Below are 26,416 nucleotides of genomic sequence, written 5' to 3' on the forward strand. Positions count from 1 at the left end.
GCAGTCTGCAAACTCTAGAGAGAGTAATTAAAGTAGAAATGCACTGAAAACATTTCTAGGCAACTTGCAGAGACCTCCCAAACAACATTGAACTGAGCAGGATAACCAAGATCTGTATTTTTAGGACACCTGTGAGATGGAAAAGAAATCAGGGACCATCCCTCACCACATGTCCCACCATGACCAGCATTTACCATAGGCCTGATACTGCCCTGGGAGTCCCTGGTAGCTCCAGCTGGTGATGGGAGATGCCAGGAGTTGTTAAGAAATTAGTCATCCAATTGAATGTTTTAACAAGTGAGATGGTGTTTTGGTTATGAAAAATACTTCTACCCATAGCCCTGGGCTGGGAAGAGTTAAACACCCCAAGTCTGCACAGCAGCGCAGATTTTTCCAATTCTTTGCTTTTTTCCTTCTCCTTTCAATGGGTTTGTTTGTTTCCCTTGGAGGCTAGCAGTCACACACAATGGGCAGATTTTTCAATTAAGCCATTTTTTTCCACTTTTAGTCTTCAATGGAGCCCAGATGCCAATTGTTTGCTGCTTGATTCCTCCCTTCCCTTTCCTGCTGCAGTTTAACCCCTTTCTCTCATTCCTGCTTTTGGGGGTGTCATTTAATCAAATACACTCCTAATGCAGGTGGCAGATAAAGGATTACCAAATGGCTGATTAATGGTCTATATCAGGTATGAGTGACATTAAACAAAGCAGCATATGGACCTTCCATCTATGAATTTAGCAACAGAAACTCAAGTATTAAGTAGTCATTTGCCTTTCCTTTGAAGCCCTCTTTGTAGCATATTTATTTATAAAGTGAAAACATTTTGGCTTTATTTAAACAAAAAATCACTAACAGCCAGCTTAGGCAAGCCTCTCTTCTGATTTATTTAAGTAAGACTAACAAAGACATTGCAATAGTTTTTCTTTTAAATCCCTCATCAACCCATCACTTTCTGGGGAGGCAGCTCAGCAAGTTTTAGCATACAGCTGCCATCCTGCACTCATCAAGAGCAACCTCACTGACCACCCTGGCCTCCAGAAAGCACACATAAATGCTTCACACAGATCGGGGATTAAGTTAGGCCCAGGCTGGGGCTCAGCTCAGTTGCAGTGTCACTGCTAAAGGTATTAAACCCTTCCATATATCAGATTGATTCTGGTTGTCATGTAGGCGCTGTGTTGCTGTCAATGTGCTCTGTTGCGGCTTACGCTGACATCATGATCAAGTACTTGGGGTTCTGCCTTATGTATTAAACATCAAACTAGGCAAGCAGATAAAATCCTTTCCCCACCATGCATTTCTCCCACGTGTTGCTCTGCATCATTGTTATCAGAGAACAGAAAAAGATATGGCCAGTTTTAATGCTGTAATGTTAGAGCCTCATCTTGGTGAAGAGCACCTGAATTGCATGGCCTGCATCTATCAGCTATCACAGCAATATTGGCAGGGAAAAGGCTGGGCAAAAGGGGGAGTAAGTGGGGTTTAATAAGGAAACACTAGAAAAATTGAGATGAGGATAAATCTAAAGCTATACCCTGAAGAGTTGAAAGAGCAATGTTTAAGAAGAACAAGAGATCCAACCTGGGTTGAGGGACTGGCTTTTTCCAGATCCTCACAGTACCAAAATCCATCAAAAAGCCATCTGCAGAGACTGGATACTCGTTTCAGCTTTGGAGAGGGCCTCCTCCAACACCAGCCATCGCTCTTCCTGTACCATGCAGGGCTGAGCTGCACACAGCCATCTGCCTCTTTTTTTTAGCAATAACTACACACAGGAGAAATAATTCAGTATCAAAATGTTCAAAAGAACCCCCAAAGATATGGGAAAAGTGAGCATAAATATCCAAATAAAACAAGAATGAGCTACTAAGAGAAAGATCATACCCTAGAGCAGCAGTGGTGTGGTGGGAGAGAAGACATATAGCGGGACAAAGCTAATGGTGTTTGGAAGGATTTATGCACAATGTTAATATCCCAAGCAGTATTTGGAAGTGGATATTTAGTGATTTATCTTATTCTGATTCACTCCTCCCCTGCAAAAGTGACAGGGGGAGCATGTCTCTGAACACAGTATTCACTAAAAGCCATCAACAACTGAGGTCTCACCCACAAACCCAGAGCAGCTTCACCCTTTGCAAAAACTGTCCCCTCAGGGCTTTCTGAAGAGCTGTGATTTAGGAGACAGCCTTCCAGAGGTACAGTTTCAAAAGTCAAAGGACAGATTTAAAAAATGTAAAGTTGTGAAACCCAATGGGACCTGGAAGAAGTAGAAGAATCAGGTGTTTCAGAAGGCAGCTCTTTCACCAGAGAAGCCAGATAAGCCTCAAAAATCAGTCAATGGAGGAGGCGGGAGTGAAGCCCAGCAGGAGATTCTGGGCCTCTAAGGGCAGCAACCTGAATCTAAAGGAGGCACTGAAGAATGGAAGGGAAAAGCAACAGGCAGTGACACAAAGTCTCTCCCATTTGGTACAGCTCTGTGCATCTGTCACCCAGAGGAAAGCACGTCATGTTTAGAAACCCTCTGCAGGATCTGCCCATGCCTCCTTCAGCTCCAATGCAGAGTTAAAAACCTGGCATACATATGCATTCAGCAGGGTTTATTAAATCAAGTGAAAGAACATTTCAAGGTTTTCTTCTGTTGATCATTTAGGAACTTATTTGTAATAAGCTTCCTCCCCAAGAGAAGTTTCAATTATACCCATGCCACAAAGGAGAAAAAAGATTAACACAGTGCTAAGATAGCTCAGCACTGAGCGCAGCCGTGCACAGGCTAAACTTCTGCAGTTGCTGGTCGGCAAGAGACAGCTTTTTCCAGCAGGTCAGCAGCCCAGACATGGCTATTGCTGGGGGAGGGTGGGGGTAGAACCCAACCTGGGGAAAAAGGTTTTAAATGGAACATAAAATTTGCAGAATGCCACTGAACTTGTGGTGAGACCCAAAGCTGGGTATAATTAACAATTTTTCAAGGACAGAGTTGTGAAGTTTCTGATGACAACTACAATCTCCTCCTTGCAAATCGGCCCAGTGGATGCAAGTTGTGTCCCCCTGCAATGCAACCGTGTTGTAGGACAGGGCTCCTCACCCCCTTGGCAGGGTGACTGGAGAGCTGCCAGTGCCATCAAGGGACATGCCCACACTAGGTCCTCCCTGGGAGTTCTAAGTAACAGGAATTTTTTCTCCTTAAAAGTGCATATTTAAGATTGCACTTTGCAGAATGAAAAGAAAAAAAAACCACCAACTCCAGTACTGTAAGAACAAGATATACGCTTTGCTTTCCATGCGGGTTTCAGGATGGCTTTGGATGACCAGCTTTGCCTTCAGGGTCCTGCCCAGTTCCAGGTGTTACAGAGCAGTAGTGATTAATTACAGCATGCTACAACTGAGATTTAAGTAGCCTCTCTTGAATGTCTGAGCTTTTATTTATCCAGCATGATCAACCTGTGTAATCCATGGGCTTGGAACCATCAGCAAAATGGTTTATAAAAAATTTTAAGGGCTCCGCTTCCCAATGACATCGATGGGACAGCTGTGGGAACTGAACTGGTACCAGGGTATTACCAACCCAGGGTAAATTTAGATCATTATGTTTTCAAGAAAAAAAAAAAAAAGAGGGTGGGGGGTGCGCATAACAACTTTGGCTCTCCAGTGTTCAATGTATTTTGGAAATAGGTTAACGTATGTAGACTTTCTGAAGACTCTACATCCAAACATGGATTTGGAATCAATTTAATGCACAGTGCTTCATGCAATTATACCTACAGATGCCTAAGTGAGAATCTAAATTAGCATTAACTTGATAGCTTTTGCTGAAAGAGGCATATGCGAATGGACACTGGGCAGATTTTCCTGTAAAGTTCTGCCGATCCCCATCAGTGCCCGAGGCACTGCTCCAGATGTAAAACCTAGTGACATTTTAAGCAATTAGGCCCTCTCCAGCAAGAGCCTCTATGCCCAAATGGATTCAGAAATGAGACCCCCATCTCTGCAAGAATCACATCTGCACAGCACAGAGTATCACCGTTAGTCAACAGAAGGAATGATGCTCAAACATAAGGACCCCACAGGTTCATAAGGATAATCCTTACCCAGACATTCTTATAAATCTATATATACTGGTCTGGAGACCTAGACAGTATATGCAAGCCAATGAAAAACATTTTGGAATACATTATTAACATAAATCTGTGTGAAGCTTCACCCACAGCTTCCAACAAAGAAGGTATTTTTCTTCTGAGAACTGTCAAACTCACTGCACAGGCATTTCACAGTTGGTCTGTGCACAGGTTAAGTCTCAGGCATGTTGCACTTACTGCACATGGTTTGTTCCTGCAATACTTGCAACCCAGAAAACAGGCTAACTGCTGCTCTTCTGTCCAGAAGCCCTAAAAAAGACAACTCTAAATTAGCACAATAGGTCTCTCTTCCTCATTTCAGTTTATAGCACACTTACGCTGTGATTTCAGAAGAGGATGTTCCATCTCATGAGTAGGAAAAGAGAGACCAAAAAGTCTCCTCAGATGTGCAGTTACAGGAGAACGACTGAAAAAATAAGATCCAGCCTATGCACCTGAATTTCTTACTCCCCCCACCAAGCACCTCCAATGTTTGAGTCAACATGAATAGGTCCAGTAGCAGTTCCAACCATATTCAGAAACCTGATTTACCAATGCAGTTTAACTCTCCTTCCACCACTTTGCTCTCAGGTCCCCTGTAGAAACAGGTCCCTTTTATAAATCCCAATCCATAGGAGTAAAAAGTTGAGTTGTCAAGCCACATTGAAAAAGTACCATTGACAATGCAGTTGAGGTAGCAACATCAGCATCCTTATCTACAGCTATTTTATTGGAGAACCTGCATGTAAATTCAAGCCATCCAGCTATGTTTATTAGCAGATGCCCATCTCACACCTAGTACCAACTTAGGTTACCCAGAAAGCCTTTGAGAACTAGGAGAGGGTCCCTGAAAGCTGACATGACAAGCTATATTTGCAATCAAATATTTTCACATGCTTTCAAAGTATGTGTGTGGTTATACTACTAGTATCCAGGAGCTAGAAGAGAAGAGCAAAGCGTGCTCCTCTGCTCTGTGCCAGACATGTTCCAGAAGAGGCTGAGTTACTCTGGAAATGGCGAGTCCAGATCTAGGAGTACTCAACATGGTTCCAGCTATTCTAATACTAAGCATGGAGGCAAGCTGCAGCTTTACATTGTTCCCTCTGACATGACAAATCCTCAAGTAACAGATGGGCAAGACCAGGAGAAACAGTGTCTCATTGTTCTTATGCATTGAACCACAACAACTCATCACTTGCCTTTAATGCTTCTTGGATGGGCAACATCTGAAAACCAAGAGGACTGAAGGACTGTATAAGATGTCTCTTTTAAACACTGAGGTTTGCAGACATGGCTCATAGCAGCTTCAAAGCTGCCTATACCCCAAAAGCAACTTTTACTCTGTGATCTCAATAAACCACTGAACTTGTCAGCTACTCAAAGGGAATTTCTGATTTCTCCAAACCAAGTAAGTAGTGTTTTTGTCTGACTGTGTTAACTAGAGAAGACCGCAGGGGCAGAGAGGTTTTTACCCTGTTACTAATGAATGTTAGGAAGGCTGGCTTCCTGATGAGCCAGGAGACTTGGCAGCAAATATACAGCATAAAAATGACTCAGAAGCAGCCTGATACACTAATTTTATGAAAAACCAAAGTCACAAGACACAATCAGCTGCAGTAGGGAAATTATCAGCTAGGGAGAGCACCATTTGTTCCCTGCTGAAGCAGCAGCAGGCTCAGATCCTTCCCTCCTGGAATAAGGTGCAGGTAGAGCAGACAGAGATATGCCAGGGCATTGCACCTCATGGGGCTCTTCCCTGCTGGTAGGAAGGCAGACTGACATTAGAAGATTGCCTGTTTAACAGCAGCTTTCGGTTTCCCCACTTTGCTGGAAGAAGTGTCTTCTGATGAGTCTAACAAATCCGCAGCTGCACACATCACCTGGGTAATCTACTGTTTGGGGCAGTTTCTTCCTTCAGTAGATCTCAGAATTAGCACTGAAAGGCTGATAGGTTTTTAAAACACGTGGGAAACGTTTCTGGACCTCTCATCTGTCTGAAGAACGACACGTCTAGATGGGCACACACCACTGCTCTCATAATCTGAAGGCTGAATTTCCTTGTTGGCACAGATAGGATAAAGAGGCATAATTGCTTTGTATGAAGAATAGGTTGTGAGAGATTTTGAAAGCAGTGATATTAAGACAAGCCTTACAGCTGTCTCCATAGAGGGGACAGAGAAGATTCCCTCCTTTCCTGGGGTCTCCTGCAGGACCCTCTGCAGCTTGGATGGGCCAGGCTGTGGCTCCTGGACTCCTGTTCAAGGAGCAATAGTGCAGCTACATGTCTTTCAGCAAGAGTCTCAGGGCATGAAAGCTTACATCTCAAAACACACAACAGTAAATTCTCAAACTCACTAAAAGGCTTCATGCCTTTTCGCTTCCCCCTGTAAATTAATAACATGACCTTGGAGCAGTGCTTTGTAGCTTGGTTTTCTTTTTTTGTTGTTTGAACAACAAAGGAACAGCTGTTGAGATTTTTGTTGTTGTTGCCTTTCATTGCAAGAATTTGTGTGCTGAATATTTAGGACAAGCTCTCTGAAAGAAAATACTGTTATTAAAACAGCTCACGAACAGACACATGATGTCTCAGCATCGCTCCATACAGGTAGTCCTGATGCTCTGGGACTTGCTATGCTGCTATCCACCTCTGCAGCTTCTCCTAGGTGTCAGCATGGCAGAGTTATAAATCCTAGCACTGTTTGCAGCTACATGGTGAGTTTCTAACTCATATTACTCCATGACCAAAGAGGTGGGATGATGCCGGCTGGGCAGCATCACAGAGACAGACGGTTGTTGCAAGAAGGTGCTGAAGCGATCAGCTAGATGGGAGAGCTTATACCCTGAAAGACCACAGCACAGAAGTGACTCAATTTCCTCGACACTGACATTGTGTGACAGCACAAGCAATTGCTCACTTCAGCAGTCCATCAGCTAATACTAGTCTCCCTGATTATTTTATTTCTTTCATCATTAAACTCCCAGATAGGAAAGCATTAACAGTGAAATAGACTTTCACCTGTTGACCCTGATCCTTACTCAACCTTGTCTTTTTCGTCTTGCAATGGTGACTTGCTTAAGGACATATTCCAATAGCTGGAGAAACTGAGGATCCTGAAGGCAGAGAAAGCCTCACACTACAGTACTTAAGCTAAGACAAATCAAAACTCTTCTCCAAGTTCAGGAGGGTTCATAACTGAAAGCTCAATGCCACGTGGTTTATTGCTAGATAGAAGGAGGTACGTGCCCACAGAGCAACTCCTGGAAACACCAGCTAGTTAAAAAGCGGACAAGCTTGTTCCCCAGTAAACAAGAAAACTTTTCTAAGAGTTAAACTGTGGCCAACAGGTCTCCCAAGTAACAAGCCACCAACCCCAGCCTAACATCTGCTACCTAAGTATGAGGTCCCTGATCTCAGCTAGATGTTCCAGAACTCTTCAGATGCCAACGCAACTCACCCTCAGGAGCTGGGCAAGCAGCTTGGTCTGAAAGGCTCTTGATACCAGAGTATTGCTGTTTGCTCACATTCCTCCTGTTCTCCAGATCTGTAACCAAAAGCAACCACCGTCTGACAAGCTGTAGTTGCAGCTACAAAATGTGCTGACTCTGTCGGAGGAAAGCAGTCAGTCAGAACTTGCACAGAAATTACATCTATACACTGAACTCTTATACAGCTTATAAATCAGGATCAAAAAAATCGTTGTCAAAACACAAGGTCTGTCAATTACAGACAGCAATTCAGATTTTTAAAATATTATTATTGTAATAGCAATGTATATGAGAAAGATTTAAAAGTTCAGGAACACAAAAGATTTAATAATCAAACGAATTTGGGCTTAAATGTTTAAAATACTGATTTGTAACAATAAAGTGGAAAATTTGACTTGATAAAATTCTTTGACATTTACTTTAATTATAATGGTATTATAATTAATAGAGTGGAAAAAATATAAGGTAGTACAATAATTTCCTTACTGGATATGCTGTCAAGGCTGTAACAAAAACCAAACAAGGCACAATAGCCTGGGGCAGCCCAGCCGCTGCTCAGGCACATGGTGGGAGCTGACAGCACTTCCCCAGGTGCTCAGCCTTTGCCTGCACCCTATGGATCCTTAGGCTCCAACAGCTACTTGTGTGCATTAAAACATTTCTTGTGTGTTTATCCAAAGGTAAACAGAAACAGCAGCCAAAGTGGAACAGACCAAATAAATGGCATGGATAAGACGGGAAGAGTTCAGAGCATTAAACACCACAGTGTGAATTACTGCGTTTGAGAGTCCACAGCCTCACTCTTGGCCCAGCTTGTGTTTATTCAAATTAAGGATTTTATGTTCAATTTTTTAATGCATACTCATATCTTTTCTCCCAAACTTGCCTCCTTCAGAACCATTTAAGGCTTTCCTGTATTACATGGAGTCTGCAGCAGAAATTACAAAAGAGGTTGGAGCACACTGACACCGCTCCACAGTTCTTTCCTGAGACACTCTTTTCCACAACTGTCCCATACTGACAGCACCTGAAATGCACTTTGGACTTACCACAACTCTCAGGGTGTCTTATCTGCGGTAACACAAAGCAGAGAGAAGCTGAGGATGATTAGAAAATAGAAATCAAGTCAATGGCAAATTTGCCAGCCTGCATATGGTATAAGATCCTATACTGTTTAAAAAGTGTGAGTGACATAACCTAACCTAGATTAGGTTAAAAAAAAACCCCAAAGTTTTCTTCAGCTATTTTCCATCCATTCTTTGGCACTGAGTTTGCACCTGTGGGAATCACATTGTGCACAGTGGACAGCAAGGCAAATGCTACCCCTGACTCTGACATCCCACTGGGGGACCCTGTCCAGGCTCTGCACCTCTACTTGTCCTCTCTGTAAAACGGGAAAGACTGTACCAGGCTCTTCTGTCACGTGCAATGAGAGTAATGCTGAGGAACTGACTACCTCTGTGTCTCCAGACTCCCAGTGGCTTTATCCCATCAAGCAGCTTCTTATCAAGAACTGGAAGGCATTGATTTTGAGACTCAGGTTTCAAGGTATTCAAGACAAACTGCGCTTCATTTCTTAAAGTCTCATTTCCTGAAACTTTTCATGGCTATTTTAAATCAATTAAAGTGGATCCAGATTTCACTGACTGCTTAAGTCGCTTGGGAGATTTAATTTAAACAAAATCCACTACTTTCATTTTGTTTATCTCAGAAATGTCTGCAGCAGCTGGGGAGGATTTATGCTCCAGTCAATAAATACTTGAATAAAACCTCTTGCTATTCAAAGGGAGCCAGAGCAGGCCGTAACAGAGTATAACAGAGTCCCAGCAAGGGCTACAAGAGGAGACCTCTGCAGTGAGCTGCAAGCTGTGTTTTTCTATTTGCTGCATTCCTGTGGTTAGCTCCATCAGCTGTGCTGCACATAAGCAGAGCCTATATATGCAGGCTTTAAGGAAGAGGAAAAATATAAGCAATTTTCAAGAGGTTACATTGCTGAGTCAGCACTGAGGAGTGCTGCCCCCCCGCCCACTCTGTGGGGACTGCTGACCAGTTCATTAATACTGTAACATTACAGCACACAATTCAGCCCCAAAGCACCTCACCTACAATTATAAAAATGAGAGTCCAGGACCCTCTGGGTCTGATCTCTTTGATACCCTTCATTTCTATTTGATACACACCAATAAGAGCCAGGGAATGGCAGTCTGGCATTTTGAGGCAGCAGATGAAGCTGCCCCAGTCTGAAATATGCTGGGTTTTGCTCTTTGCTTTCACATGCAAAGGGCTTCACCTGAGCACAGGACAGCTTTTAGCAGGGTGATGCCTAGCTCCTCTCCCAGCCTACATGGTTTTTCCTGACTATAATGTGCAGCACCCCATTACAGGAAAACATTTTTCCCTCTTTTAGCAAAGCAAAGACCCAAGGGCGTTTTGCGAGGTGAGGGGAGAAGCGTTTCACCGCTGCTTTTAGAAGCCCATAAGGCTCGCATGACCTTTGCTGCCTGTATGCTGCCGTGAGTTATCCAACCTGTCACAGGAGCTGGAGGCTACAGCACAGCCCTGTCTCAGCTCCAGCACCTAATGAAGAGAGACCTTAAGAATCATCAGTTGTGAGGGCGCGGCACAGAAGAGCTCAAACATCCTTTGAAAAATGAGAAAAAGGCAGAAGGGAAAGACATGCACAACAGGCTTTACCTGCAAGCGGGATCTAAGCATACCCTCATCCTCCCCCGTCTGAAAAAGCTCTCCTCAAACGATGAAAAACATGTTTCTATATTTAACTCACTCGCTGAGTGGAAAATATGCCCTTGACCCAGCCTTATTTACCCAGGACATCCTATTGACAGAGTTATTAATCCAAACACAGTGCTAAAAATAGGATGGATGATTAAAATGCTGACATAACAGCCCATTTATGTCTCTTAAGGTTGTGTGTAATTTTCTGCATTTCATAATTGCTCTAATCCTTTCTGCCTTTTGCAAAGCATTTGCTCTTTCTCCTCTGGCATCAACTCTCTAAATAAAGCTATTTATTGATTCTGGACTTTCTGTTCACTCCAGATGAGCACCACTAAGGCAGAGAAATTGGTCAGCAGTGCTTTATCCCTGCCATATTTTTTGCAGTTTTGACTAAATACTGTAAGTACAGGATGGAAACGTAAGACTTGCTACCTCACACACAATGTCAGTACTTCTGGTCTGATCCAAACAAATACAGACACCAAGAAATGGGTTCAGGCAGTCTCCTGTGCAACACAATGTCACACATCTTTAGATTAAAAGCCAAGCCAGACCCAAAGGTTTGCTGGGTCTGCAGCCAAAGCTCAGCAGCTATTAGTAAGATACTGCTGTGGGTTTAAGGTCTAAAATCACTGCTGATGCCATCGTCTGGTGCTGTTCAGACTGCCCTCCCTTGGACTAGCTACCCTGCACTTAATGACATCTTTGACCAAAGTTCCCATGGTTACTGTAAAATAGTATGCTATATGGATTTACAAACACAGACTAGTGAGACCTTGTCAGAGATACAGTGTTAGGCACTTTTTGCTCTTTCCAGCTTGGGCACACTCTTGGGACCAAGCACACCCCACCGCAGCACCTCAGTCTGAGCTGCAGAGGTCCAAGCAGTCTCCATGACCTCTACTCCTGTAGTTAGGTAACCCAGAAGAGACCTTGCTAGCAGGTGACCAGGCCAGTGCACCAACCTCAGCTATAAGCTTCCTTGTTTACAGTCATTCATATCACAGCCTTGATGTTATTAAATGGGATTTCTTGTCCATGAATAGCAATTGTACACCTTGAACTGACTAGACTGTCCCCTGTGCAGCTTCTCTTTACAGGATAGGCCTTCTGCTTGCCAGTGTGTGCCTCCAGAGGTTTATAACAAATTTCACATACATTTTTGTAGCCATTCAGGACACTGTTACTCAATTCACACTTATTTTCATTCGAAGCATCTGTGGCATCATGGAACAACTTTGGCCCCTGAGTTAGACTTTCCCATGAGGGTAGAAGACCCATAGAGGAGCAGTGCCAGAGCTCCCACATGTCCTGAGCAACTGGTGCGGTACTTGAGCTGAGTCTCATTGATCTTATTGGATCCATTCTTATTTCCTGCTCCCCAATGAGTCTATATTGGGCCATTCTCCATATATGCACATACATAGATTAGACTAATAAACTTGACATGCATTCTTTGTCCATATGGTCACTTCCATAAAAGGAAGTTAAGGTGATTGGTTACAACTTAGACATAGCTTTGATTTATCCAACTCTTCAACAGGCAAGAGGTTAGCTTGCCTGCTTCAGAGCTACTTGCTTTTCACATACTCTTCTCCCCACAACCAAAACGTGAAGAAGGGGATCTCAGTAAGCACCTATTTACAGAGGGATTTGGAAATTCATGTGCTCTTGTTTTGTCACTAGTGAACAAATGAGGCACTAGGTCTGTTCCTATCAGCAGGTTATAGTTTAAGAGACTGCTCTGGGAGGATGCAGGGCTTTTAGCTGACTTGAGGCAAAAAGAGCTCTGCAGATCCTTATCAAAAACAAAAGCAGATACTTTCCAAAGGTTTTAAGACCTGAAGCTGCTTAAGCATCCTTGTAGCCCTACATACCAATCTCTAACAAAGCCAAAAGCAGATGCCTCAGGAAAAATGTAAGATTAGATTAAACATATAGCTATGCTTCCAAATACTCCTCCAGCCTCCAACTATTTGCTGTTTAGGGAGTTCATGAGAGGACATTTCTGCATCTTGTGCTGGCAAAAGCCATGAATGCAATCTCTACCTACCTCCCCATGTTGCCATACACAGGTAGGTTTTGTGTCTCCCAAGCATGACTGAGGAAGAATAACCAAGACCTGGCCAGAGTAGTGGAACCACTGAACAGCTGAAGAGGGGGCTGTATATCCATCAGGAATTGCATGCTCCAGGCAAGCTGGGCTGAACTGATGTTTTAATGGAAACACTGATTATAGCCCCTGCCCCAAAACTGCATAACTGAGTGGTAGTGATTAGCTTTGGTACAACTTTCTCTTGGACTGATGTCCTTGAAAGACAACTGCCTGAATAAGCTTTGTTTCTGTACTTGATGAGATAAGATTTTGCATGTACAGCCAGGATACTCCTTGCTGTTCAAAACACACAAAACAGAGATGGGTTTTGCATCTTCACCATTCATGCATCATCAGCATCCACTTTCATCCTTGGCAGTCTGGGGTTTTGCAGATGTAGCCAAGAAATTCCCTTTCTTTGGCATCTGTGAAAGAGCACCTTCATCCAAAAAGGACTGTAAGCTCTTTTCTCTCCGCTTCCTTTAAATGCTCCAGCGAAGGACAGGGTCTCTCTGCCAGTGAAACCGTTGCAGAATTAATGAACAAAACACCTCACAGGCACATCGACACAAGTTCCACGATGGACTACAGCAACTGGACTGGTAAATTGCTACTACCTCTGCATTAAGAGTGCTTTTAGCTTTCATATTAGAACATCATAAAAGCTTTACTTTATCATCTGATTAATTAAAACACATGAAGCACAGAACCTAACTGACAAACATCCAAATAAAACCTCTCAGCCAGTAACCATAATGCAATGGGCTCAGGAGCAAGCAGTTTCTTATGCAAACCTGCAAAGCCCATTGCCCAGAAGCAACCCAGCTGCCGTCACTGTCACCAGGGAGGTCACCTTCACAGCCAGGGCTTTGCAGCTCTAATATCACACATCAGCAAGGGCTGGATTTGTTGAGAGGTGAAAACCAGTGCCGCAGTTATCTTGTCTTCCTTTAGCAGAGAGGGCCCTGCAATTGTCACTGTATGGCAAAGAATACCCACAAGATGTGCTGACAGTTTTGACCATTTGTGTGAACCATTCCAAGCATCAAATGAAGATTTTTTTCCTTTAATTGCAAGTTTAAATGAATACCATTTATCAGCTTTCTTCCAGTGTTGCACTGCTTTCAGTGATGGCACCGCCCAAGGAATTACAGCAGTGCAAATATTTGCTGGGTTTAAGTAGTTTTTTCATAATTATTTAATTTCTTCACAGAAAAAAAAGCCTTACTGGGAGTGTTTATAGTGCCTAGAATTAAACCTTTATAGGAGCAATTCAACATCTTTCCAAAAATCAAGGTCTTTTGGACTTGGCTTTGTGACAATAATAGGGAGCTTACTATGTGTTAGCAACATGCTTTCTTCTTCCTTTCTTGTTAAAACTGGCAAAGGATTTTTTTCCTCCTCCCCCTCTACAGTGGCTTTTATCTTCATGTAGGGTAAATAAGCATCACTGAGCAACAGCAGCAAGGATTCATTGCGAACACTGGCCTCTCATTTTGAATTTCAGCTTAGCATCCCTTTCCCTGTGCAGTCCTAACTTGCAAATAGTTGTGTTCTGCAAAAAGCACCAGGAGACCTTAAATTAGCACGCCGTGAAAGGCAGGATTAGGAGGCAGTCATTAACAATTGCCACATGCCCTGTAAGCCTCTCATTTAATGGGGTGGTAGATTATTTACACTGTACATTAATCCTGATATGCGAATGTCTCATCAGCCTAAAATGTGCCTTTTAATTCCTGTTACCTTGCTGAAACTTCATGTCAAACCTGCATGGACTCTGATTGCATCAAAAATGAATCACTTCTAGCTGCTGGAAACTGATTTTTCTTGACCAGATTTATGTATGTGGGTAATGGGTTATAATAGAAAGGTGGTTAGGATTCTCATGTCAGCTTAGATGGAAGGATTAGCACTTTGAAAGAGCAGATTAATCTTTGTGAGACCCAAAAAAACCCTGACTCCTGCCACAGAAGCCTGCTGCACCAAAATGACTTCCTTTAACACATATAAAACTAAAGTGGCTTAGTTTATGGAACTAAAACCTGTTAAAATAAATGGACACAAGGTACAACTCAGACATGCACCCGTAGATCATCTCCACAAAACCATGGACCTTGTGCTTAATTAGGCGTTGAGAACAGGAAGCCACATACATGACACAGTTCAGTGCCTTTCAGAAATACTGAAGCAATTTCTACGGCTGGGCATTGCCCAGATGAGAGCATGCCAGAGCATTGCCTCCCCCTGCCCACCCTGCCCATCCACCAGGACATGGAGTACTGACTCACTTGACCCTATGTCAAGCAACTTTATTTCTTAAATGCATTAGTAATTTCATTAACTTTGACGTCGATGGAGCTGGAGCAGTTATAGCTCAGAGCAGGCTGTATTCATAATAGCTGAGTCTATCATCTGGCACGTAGCTTTCTGTCCCAGACACTTCAGCATTTTTGTCCCTTTACTAGCTTTCCAGACTAATTCAGAGCACGAAAACCAGTTCCTACATTGCTTTTCCCTTTCACGCTTCCACTTTTGCCACCACACCTCACCTCCTTGCCTCTAATCTCAAGGCTACCTCTTGTTTTCAGTGTTATCCCCTCAAACCCTATTCACGTCCCAGTCTGGGATTATTTTTTTGTAGTTTAAATTATTTTTTGTCATGCAGTGCCCCTTTCCAATCAACCATTGCTTGTGGGTTGCATTGATTCCCCTTGCAGGGAGCCAACTGCCACCCAGAGAGGTCTGAAACAACAGAGTTATCCCCTGCTCTCATTTCCCAGTGTCAAGCTCAGAATTATTGCAACAAATATGAGCATTGAATGAACTTTACAGAGATCTTTTGCTTCCTAGGTTATAGCATGGCTAGTCAGACAATTTAGCAGACAAAGTCATTCTTTAAAACACAGAATAGGCCAAAGGGATAAACTTTAGCACGTTATAAACAAGGCCAGAATAGTTTTGCAATGACAAGATTTTAGTGTTCAGGACATGGATGGTTCAGAATTCCTGGTAATAACAGCTTCTTTATTAGTATAACTGTACTTTTTTTCTCTTTTGACTAAAATGTATGCAGGTTACTTCATGTTGCAAACTGAAATAAATACAGCAAACCTGTACTCCTCATCCATGAGTTATTTGCAAAATCATATCAGATGGCCAACCCCACAGTCACATAGATTGCTCTAGCCCTGGCCCCAGAGCATGCTTGCGTTAGGAATTGCAGATAATTCAATGATTCTTTGTGCTGGCTCAGCTCAAGGCTTCTCTCGAGCAAAGAGTTCAGCACTATGGAATTTGCATCCCAATAAAATAGCCCTATGATATAAATAATGCCAATTAGCTTTTGGCTGGAACCAACATGTTCATTAATCTCAGCACCTCAGGATGGACTCTGTCTGGCTCACCACAGAGGTAAGGTCGCTGCTTTGTCAGCTTTGCTCTTCAGCCTCATCTCATTAAATTTCCATCTAGATGCCACATACTTTTCTTGTAAAGAAGCAAGGGTTTTTAGAATTAGCTCAATATTTGCCAGACCAAACATCCCAAAAGGTACAGGGCTCAAGAAATGGACAGGTATGCATCCTCAGAGCATAACGCTGCCAGACAGGTCGATTCAGTCAGACACCTAGTGGGAGCCGATGCAAGAAGGTCTTTCATTAGGTCTGGTGACTACCGGCTGTTATTTTAGGGTTGGGTGAAGGAAGGAAGATGTGGTATTTGGATGTCTGACCTGGCTAGAGCAGACCTGCCTCATTAGATACCATCCTGGGGGCTCTGAATCCACCTCCCTGTGAGCTCCTGGGCTAGAAATTCAGCTACAAACACAGAGATTAGAAGAGGCAGAAGTAGGGCCTGAAAAGACACCAGAAAGAAAACACTGGGAAAGATACACCCATGTTACCAGCCAAAGCACATGCATGAGTTATCCCAGCAACTGATGTCTGGAAGGCAACTGGCCAAGGAGGGCTATCAGTGGCTGGCAGCCTTGTTATTTCTGGATCTTTCTTTGCTTTTCAACCAGGTGCTAGCTCATCTCTCTAACCCTGCAAAGAAAGGTCATTTATAGTCTCTGCTGTTACATACTTCTGAGAACAAGAGATGGCACTGCCAGCTTTGTGCCATCCTAAAGCAAGAGATGTGCTTTGGGGAGTACTAGGCTTTATAGTCACTGTGAAGCCACCCATTCCCCACAAGCTTGAGTTGCAATAGCAACTCCAAGGTTGTATGGTAGACAAATGCCCTACCTGCATACTTTTCTATCCATACAATGAGCACTAGGGACTCCAAGGCAGCGCAGATGTACCAGTGATATTTTTAGACTTCTACATCAGGAGAAATGAGAAGTCCACAAGAAATGCTCCAGAAATAGCCATTTCAAACCTAAAGAAAAACTACACTGTCCAAAATAAAACATTACATGCATTTTTCTTCCTCCTGAGGGGAAAAGCATGAGAGAAAGTATCTTATGCAAGAGGCACAAATGACATTGCCAGCAGTAGAGAGGGACAGCTGATACCTCAGATTATTACATTTCTCTTGTCACCAGATACATTCAGCAGAGATGAAAAATTCATTTCATGATGAAAATCCTTTGTCAAGCTCTCTCCCTTGCACAGTAATATAACCTAATCTGCTTAGTACATCACATGCCTTAAAGTGACCATGGGAGATAGGCCTTGATGCAAGTTATAGTCTGCAAGCAGAATAGCACACAAACCATGTTGTTCCAATTAGCTTTTCCTTGCCCCTGGTTAAGATTAATTTTTTATTTTTCATCAAATGGATAAAGCCGAGCCTTCAGAAATGCAACCTTCCCATCACGTACATTCCTTTACACTGTCACCAGTGGCACAGGCAACACCAGGAAGGCCATGATTTAAAAAATGAGCTGGAGAATGATTCAGACTGGCTTCAACAGTTATTACTGTTAGACCCATTTGTTTACCCCCAAGCTTTGTGGTCTTTCCTTTCTGCTCTACACTGCCCTGTATCTGCTGCAGAATCTCCCAGTTTGGGGTAATTTGGCATTCATAAAACACTAACTTCATTAATTTGCTGCTGCTGGCAGGTGGAAACACACTTTGCTTTGCAGCTGTTCACTGTATATCTACTAAAGCATTCAGGAGCCATGGGGGTAGGAGAAGCATGAAAAACTACATTTCATCTTTTCCATGATTACTGCAGTGGGCCAAATCCACAGCAGGTTCAAATAAGCATGAGATTCTCCACCTTGTTCCACCATCTACTTTGTACTTCAGTCACACAATTCAGCCAAAACCTTAATGCATTATTTTAGGTTGCCGATGTGAATTCTCCCCATTTAAGCAATCAAATTGAGATTTTTATCCTAATGACCATTCAAGAGGGCTTTCAGCTTTCCCACTGCCTTCCACGCTCAGCCTGATCTAGACTTCGTCACCACTCAGGGCAGCTAATCCATATGACCCCACCCCTCATTCCTCAGGTATATTGGAGCAAAGACACAGGAGTGCTCAATGCCCCATCCACACCCTTCCCCTCGTCCCTGCAACCACCCTCCTGGCCCAACATGATTGTAGACCCAGTTTACTGAGACTCCTGGTACACAGGAGACGTAGAGGGGTAGAACTGGCACTGCACCTTCACTTCATGGCACTGTAGGTAAGTCCAGTGTGCTTGAGGGTGAGGAGTAGGGAAAGCAAACACTTACCCAGCCCTTTACTGCACACCACAGCCTTTCCCCTCTCCAGCATGTCACACTTCTCCAAGGCTGCCATGACCCTAAGGTAGCATTGAAGTAGAAGAAGTCACATAAGGAGCTGGCAATGAAACAGGCAAGCAACCCTTTATCTCTGAGCCTGAGGATGCTTTGGGACACTCCCCTCTGAGGCAACAAATGATACTCCTCCAGGACCACATTGGTGGTGAGCTTTGTAGGGAGGGCTGGGAAGCCCAAGCTGTCCCATGGCATTAGCTAGGATGGGCCATCACCTTGAACTTCACCACCTGCAGGGCTGGATCCTTTTAGCTCTAGAGCTGCATTCAGGAACCATGAAACATTTTGAAGGGTAGCTGGAGATGATGGGAAAACAAACAGCAAAGAATTTCTCTGTAGTTTTCTTAGAAGTAAGCAGTGCAGAAGAAAGGATGGCCCATACCATCCTACTATTCTGCTGGGGAGCATTTATATCCCCTTGCCCCACGTTCATCAGCAGCATCACCTGGGCAAGTCAAATCCCCCACCTGGAGGCAGATGAGGACTGTGCTTTACCCAGCAGCAGCATAAACCCAGCTTGTATCATTTACACATCCAGATCCCTGCAAAGAAAGAATTTTAACAGTAGAAGCAACAACTACAAAATTACTACTTTATGTTTAACCTAAGGCTGATAGTGCCAGGAGGAAGGTGACTCAGATGCATCTACCCTTCCCTCCTCAGAGCCCATGCTTGCATCATCCTGTGTCAGCCATCAAACCGGCTCTGCTTCACTACTGCATAAACCACTTTTTCACCTTCTGATTTCCTGCCTGATGGTTTCTTGTGTAGGTGGTAGCAGAAAATCTATGGCAGAACATTGTAGGGCCCATCTGATGAGAGATGATTTCATTTGTGTTTGAACTGGTGTTTATTACACAGGGGAGATGGACAGTTTATCTCTCTGGTTTAGCCTGAATGGCTTTTTTCAGCTTACATTCCAAAATGATTGAAGAAAACAGCTTTAAAGCATTTCTAAAATAAAAAGATGTCAGCAACTTAACAGTGGCTTTAAGTTCATGCCATGTATTTCAGAAGGGTGAAACCTCTTTGTCAAACCCTTAGGCCACCTCAGGCTCATCACTTGGGCTGTCCCTCAGAAACTTACTCTGCAAGTATAATTAATGCACCAAACCCAAATTTGACTCGATCCTAGTTCCTGCATCATCCGTCAAGTATATTTTCTCAAAATGAAATTCAAGTAGAAAGTACTTTAGGAAATGCTTTGCAGCCCCTCCTTCCCCAAAGGCCCAATCTGCTTTAATTAGGAATGTACTCAACGTACAAGATTTGGATGCAGCTAGTGAGACTTACATTTCAGAAGGCCCATAACCAGTCTGGTAAAGACATACCACTTTCAATCAGGCTACTGGGACTTAGAAAGATATTTGAAATCTGTCGACATACAGCTCTAGTAGTGGAAAATGAAATCTTGTTAGACATGTCTGCTCTCAAAAACAGCTTTGCCTGGATCCATCTGTCCTGCAACATGGGCTTTTGTCTTTCTCTTTACTGCGCTCTGCTCAGCATCAACCCAAATCCAGTGCATTTAAATTCCCCTAAGACAGTGCAGCAGATGGACATCAAATGCAGTCTTCTCAAAGTAGTGGCTGATGTCCCTATTTCCAGGCAAAACTTCAGGCAGGAGATGGCAGTTTCTTCAGTGGGTTTTTGTGTCCTCTCTGTGATGACATGCAGCCAATGACATGCATGGTATGGCTCCATTTCGGCAGTCAGTCCCAAGGCAGGGCTGTGGTGAGGACATGGTGAAGCTCTTTCCTCCTTGTACTAATGCCTGGGCTGGCAGCGATGAGACGGTGACTTCATCGAGCTGATGCTGTGTTTGCCATCATGTCATCTGTGGTTTGGATCCAGTCTAGGGATCACTATGGGAAAAGCTAATATAGACTTGCTCTGCTCCTAGACTTAACGATGCGATACTTTACACACAGCAGGAAGCGTTTGCTAAGAAGTCAGCACTACCAAAGCCTGGAAGAACAGGTTCATGCTGACAGATACCCAGGCTTAAGCCTCACTCTCTAATAGGATTAGCACATAGGCATTTGTTTCCCTGTCCCAATTAGAAACCCCAATTATGGGGTTTTTAGCAGCCTTCAGAGAGCTTTAATGAAACCCAAAGAGCCTCTATCCTCCCAGTCTCACTTTGTACCACCTCCCATTATGGTTAAATGCAAACCATTAAGAATAAATATAATTCCTTACCTCTCTGCAGTCAGTCTGTCTTGCAGGATACAGAGCCTGACACTGAGAGGAGGAACCCTCTGATCTCAGAAGTTTTGAGGAAGGTTTGGATGCCTACAAAACAATCCTTTTTCTAACTCTGAAATTTGAGCTATCAGAGACACACAAAAAGTTTACTTTTGTTTGTCTTTTCCTCAGCTTGACTAAATTCTAACATCAGTGGGTTATTAAAATTAGTATGGTTGGAACAGTAGACAGATATCCCACCAATAGACCAGGCCATGCTCAGGAATTGCTGGTGGGCCCTTCTCAGCCAAGCACAAGGGCACCAGCCACTCATGGATGCTACACTGCATAGGGACTTCTGGTTTTTTGGTTGTTTTTTCCCCACACCCTCAATTTTCCAAATTTCCAAAAGGCTTTTTGCCAAGTCTTGCTCACTTCTCCTTCCAGAAGGCACTGTCTTCTGCCCTCGCTCTCTTTGTAGCTACACGAAATTTGTAAGACTAATTACTGCCAAGAGCTCAATGCTTCCAGCAAGCATGGTTAATGCTGGCCAAGGGATGCAGAAGTTTTAAAGGAAGATCTGACAGGCAGAAAAGTAGGACAGCCTTTTATAAAAAGCCAATTGTTTTCTTTCAGGAAATAAGATTTAAAAACATCTATTTTTCTGACATATGTATTAAACACTACCATCCTGCCCTGCCCCAAATGCTGGGGTTGGGGAAAGAGCCAATGAAGTTTTTTTTTTTAACTTCAAAGGTTATGGGAAGAAAAAAAGTATTTTCTAAACAGTGTTGATTCTTGCTGTAGGTAGACACATGCATAACAAAATAAGTGACAGATTAGCCCAGCATATTACAAGTGCCAATATGGGTATTTTCCTTGCTAACTGCATTATTAGCTAATCCGCCCTCAAAGTTAAAGGCCTTGTGATCAAATTACTACTCTGATAATCAGTGATGTCATCTTTTTCCAGCTCTGCAGAACAGGTCTCTTGCCTTTTGCCCTCTTTGTGCCTCCGCTTTCCTATGTACACAGGTGATAATTTTTCCTTTTTTTTTTTTTCCTTTTTTTTTCTCCTAAGAAAACCAGAGGTTAACCTCAGAAAAATGACATTTTTTTTTGATGGAGGTAGTGCATCAGAACAAAATATTTGTGCTTATTAAATGAGGGAAGCTTCAAGACATACGTGTCATTTTTCTTCCTCTTCTTCATCTAAAGGACAATGAATCCTCAGCTCCTTACTTATAAGTTTATAAATAGGGTTTGGAACTGCATTAAGCTTGAGGGGAGTCATTCTAATATTGCTTTGCAGTGCCAAGCTAACATACTGGTAAATTAAAACCTCTTTTATCAGTACAGGGGAGGGATCTTCCAGTAAGTTATCTCCCATCTACTTTGTAGGACAGATTACAGATGAAAAAGGGCAGCCTGCCAGGGAGGATGGCTCTTGCTCTTTAAAATTGTAAGCGACTGTCACCAACGTTGCTTTTTCCCATTTGCTCTACATTTTGCCGTAGCTTCTTGACCTCATTAGAAGACTCCAAGGCCTGCCTTGGGACTGATGGTGGTAGAAAATCTAACCAGACCGAAGGAATATTCAATCAAAACAATACAATCTTAGAAAAGCCCATCATACAGATAAAAATGAAGATAACTCAGCTGCTGGCATTTGGCTCTGAGAAAGCGAAAAGCGTTGCAATGATATAGCCCTTACTGCATGCTGGTTTTGGGAGCACTGAGAGACCAGGGATTCATTTTCTGTTTTTTATCCGTATGACTTCTCCCCCTGGGTAACACCAGCTGTTGCTCCTGATGCACATATATGTGTCACATCCAGCATGATCATCCATCCCTTCCTCCTAAGGACTTGAAGGAAGAAGCAGCAAGAAGTACATGCAACAGGGCAGTGGGGCAGCAAGAGCAGGAGAGCCAATGCAGTCAGTGCTGAAGGGATGCAGCTAAGACAGTTGCTACTTTTCTAGCATCTCATCTGCCCGCTGTGTCCATGAAATGGTCCAGCAACAGGCAAGCTCAAATCCACCCTGGGTGCTATTGTAGTAGCTCTCCAAGTTGCCCCAGGAGGACCTTCTTCGCTAAGCCTTACTCCTGCAGCCAGGAGATCAGTCCCTTCCTGTAAATTCAGAAAGCAACAAGGCAGTGAGTTTTTTCCTGTGGTTTATCACTGAAACTTGGCAATGACCAACCTGCCCTTCTCGTGCTGCATAAGGACAGGGGATTTGCAGCATACAGATTCCCCATGGCCCATCCATATCTCTGAGACCACATCTGTGCTGAACATGCCCAGGGCTTGAGCACTATCTGGGGATCATCCAATGCTGGTTCTGTGCTGAGCATACTCCTTGGCATGGATTTAGCTTGTGCCAACTCACTCTTGGCTTGTGGTCAGACATGGGTGAGGCCACCCTGGTTGAGGGGTGAAGACATCTCAGCTGTAGGGACACAGGCTGGGTCACACTGATTGCCCTCAGGGCTAGTGAGCAGCACTGGCCTGCTGTATTTAGTGGTGCAGCTGTACTCTCAGGTCAAGGCAAAGGCTGTCCAATAGGCAGGTTTTCGGAAGCACTGAGTGCTCATTACTCCAGAGAAAATTGGCGCGAACTTCAACTGCTCAGTGCCTCAAGAAACTGGGTACCTAAACACTTGCATGGCTGCTGTCAACATCAAAGGCATCTCCCAAGTGCATCCTGAACTCACAAAGCTGGTTGAAGGGCTGCTTATCTGCTGTCATCACTTCTTTCGGTGAAGCAATGGCAGCGAGTGGGATGGGCTCAGCACCAAGGGGTGCTTGGTAACGTCAGGAACCAGCTCTTTTAGAGCTGACTGTCTCCTCAGAGCATAATAGAGTCACTGCAGCACCACAGCAGAGAAAAACCCACGGCAATGCACCACTCAGCTGGAAAAGCAGGGACAATTTGTCACGAAAAGCCTTTTTTGCTGTGTCACTCAGGTGTACCCAAAGAGCAGCAAGGGAGTAAACACAGAACAAGTCATTAAGAGACTGTGAAAATAGCACCAGTTCCTGCTCTGTGGCTCTCACCAGCTGAGCCCTCTGAAAGATAGGCTCTCATCTCTGGGTGTTTTTTCAAACTGATGTTTTACTTCCCCTCCACCACCAGTAGCAATAAGCACAGATGAACTAGCAGAGCATGTATAGGGCCCTATTAGCCAACTAGTTCCCATGGGACGTTTCCCAGTTCCAACGTTGGCTTTTAGGGTTCTCGCACAGAGAGTCTTGGTACTGCAAACCCATAAACACCTCTTTCTTGGAAAAAATGCCTTCCTTTCTTAGTTGAAGCTAGCATAAAAATTATTAGTGCACACTGGTTACAAAGAACAACATTGCTTTTGAATTCTAGCCCCTGGGGTCTCTCATAGGTTGGCCAATTGCATAAAAGAGAGCAAGGTAGCTGGCTACAGACATTACAGCAAAACATAAAGGAAATCTTAAGAGAAGAATCCAGGCTGATGCACCTTTAGCTATAACACCTTTGCTGACACTTTCCCCTTCACAGCCTTTCCAGGGCAGTGCTCATGTCCTGAGGAAGATGGTGGTGCACATCAAGCCTGAGGTGAATGAAGACTCTGCCCAAGGCTGCCTTCTGTATGATGCTCTGCCTGCGATCTTGGGTGACACGGTGCTTTCAGTTGTTCTCTGAAGGAAAAGAAAAAAAAGGTAAATAAAAAATAACATTATAGTGTTAAATGCATTGCAGATCATGAGTTGCTTCAGTAGCACAGCCCAAATATGTACCCTCAATAGATTATCCCAGCTTCATATCCTTTAGACAACTTGTCTACAAATCAGCACTGGCAAGGAAAAATCCTCTCAAAAGCACTTTTTAAAAAAAAATCTTTATCCTCTGAGTGTCCAAGTCTTTTTGCTAAATCTCTACAGTCTGGAGCTCAAATTATCATTTCTGACCAGTGCAGAAACAAATGATGAAATATTCATGAATTGTTCATACTTTTCACCTTACAGAAGCAACAGCCAGCACTAAATTTGCATGACCTAACCAAAAAAAGACATTTCAAGAGAAAAGCACTTTATACAGCAATATTAAAAAACTTTTATATATTGAGGTAAAACCAGCAAGTTTCTGCCCTTACTTGTGCAGAGTCACATGTTGTTTGAAGAGCATCCCACTAAATTTTCTGAGGATGTATAAATGTGTCATCTGGACCAAAGGAAATAAAGCAGGGTTAAAACACTGAACAAAACTGCATTGAAGTTAACAAGCCCAAGGTTCATAAACCTTGTGATAGAAACTTGCAGAAACCTTTCACGGCTCATCCAATAAAGCCCTATGGCACTTTGTTCTTTCCCCCCCGAAATCTCCATCTGTCTGAGCCAGCATCGGCAGGAAATTTTGCTTGGAAGCTTGCCAGATAAAATAGCTACTTCATCTAGCTTTCAACTGCCAATAGTTTTAGAGAGATGTTCAAGGAATAGTTTAAAAATCATAGAGATTTTTAACATATGTCCTAAGTTAGAGATGGGCCATGTCTTGTCTCTGTGTACTTGGTATCTGTCTTACAAAAAAGGTAATTCATGTGTGCTTTAATATTATTTTCTGTCTGCATTCTGCCCTCTTCTCCTCTTCACCTTATACTGAAAGCTGAAAATGCTCCTGCTTCCTGGAAAAGCTCAGAAGTTCTCTATGTTAATTAAATCCATCTCACCCCCTTCTGGATTGCCCCAAACCTTCCAGATACAGCTGTCTCATAAGACTAAGTGGACTTGACCTTCAGTCCTTGGCACAGGATAGACTTCAATATCCATATTCACTTGCTGACACAAAGAGGAGTTCGTCACCATGAGGTGGGGTGACAACTGACCCTAGGTCCTGGTACTTCATTTTATAAATAGTCTATTAGAAATCTCTTCCCTCCTGCAGCATGGCACAGGTGACATAACGTGCCCTTTAATGCTTCCAAAAAAAGTTCACTTAAATTTGGCACCTCATAGGTTTATTTTCACAAGGATAGAGAAATCTGGTGATATTACAGGACTTTTTGCAAGCTCTTCTTCTTGAATAAGGTAGAAACAATCATGTACAGTGTCCCTATGAGGAGCATGCTAAAAACACAGCCTCTCTCTGCTGCTGCCAGGAGCTCACCTGTGGCTTTTCCACCTCAGTCTCCACCATCCATTGTTTGCAACCCACACACCAGCTCCCAGAATGTAAATCCCTCTTTAATAGGCAAAGAAGTACACAAACACCTTTTACTTAAATTACACATCATATAGCAGGTATTCCTGGGAACAAAGCGCATTTGGTATGTCACTAACAGCCTTCAGAACAACCAGACTTCCTCAAACAATGTTTGGCTGTGTGGGTTAAGGTGCATTTTTTTATTGTTGAGTTTTTTAGGAGATTTTGGCAGGTTCCTCTAGACTGTCTTGGTAGTTCAGATGAAGTTACAAGGCCTATGCTGTGTTACTGGAGTAGATTCCATACAGTAGACTTCCAAAAGTGAAACAAACATAACGTTCACATGGTGTGAAATGTCTCATAACCCTATAGCTCAGCAGCCCCCATGAGCTGCGGGTCTTGTGTGGGGTTTCTGGGGAGACCAGGACCCTCTTGGAAGGACCATTGGCCAAGTTACTCTTACACAGACTGTCCCCTCTCTGCAGCATTATTCACAGCCCATCCAGGGATGCTGTGTCAGGGTCATGCTAACAACAGAGCAGAGGTACTGGCCCCTCAAGGCCAGGGTGGTGCTGCCCTCATATCATAGGGCTGCATATAAATAACTGAATCTTCATTGCTTTCTAAAACTCACTTAAACATTTTATCATGACAAGGACACACAGAATTGGGATAAATTTGCAGAGAATTGCAGGCAAATAAGATTTGTTATTTCTGGAGTTACCAAACTTGACAGCATCTCCTTAAATTTGTAGAGTGATCATTTTCAGGGCAATGAATTTTAATTGGTGTTTTTTTCTCTATTAATACACCAGAAATTTTTATTTCTATATTTTTAATAGTTGGGATATATAATTTTTGATCTACA

At 43.3% G+C, this 26,416-nt stretch overlaps 1 long non-coding RNA gene across 1 annotated transcript; it reads right to left on the reverse strand.

Annotated features, from left to right (window-relative positions):
* Positions 1-3,980: 3,980 nt before the first annotated feature.
* On the reverse strand, positions 3,981-24,406 carry LOC135312847 (uncharacterized). The gene is made up of 4 exons (XR_010372466.1): positions 23,867-24,406; positions 18,570-18,729; positions 18,122-18,192; positions 3,981-4,382 (listed from the first exon to the last, which is right to left on the reverse strand). It is a non-coding gene; the product is annotated as an uncharacterized LOC135312847 (long non-coding RNA).
* Positions 24,407-26,416: the final 2,010 nt, after the last annotated feature.

The sequence above is a fragment of the Phalacrocorax carbo genome, chromosome 3 (genome assembly GCF_963921805.1).
Source record: "Phalacrocorax carbo chromosome 3, bPhaCar2.1, whole genome shotgun sequence".
In the NCBI taxonomy this organism is placed as follows: Eukaryota; Metazoa; Chordata; class Aves; order Suliformes; family Phalacrocoracidae; genus Phalacrocorax; species Phalacrocorax carbo.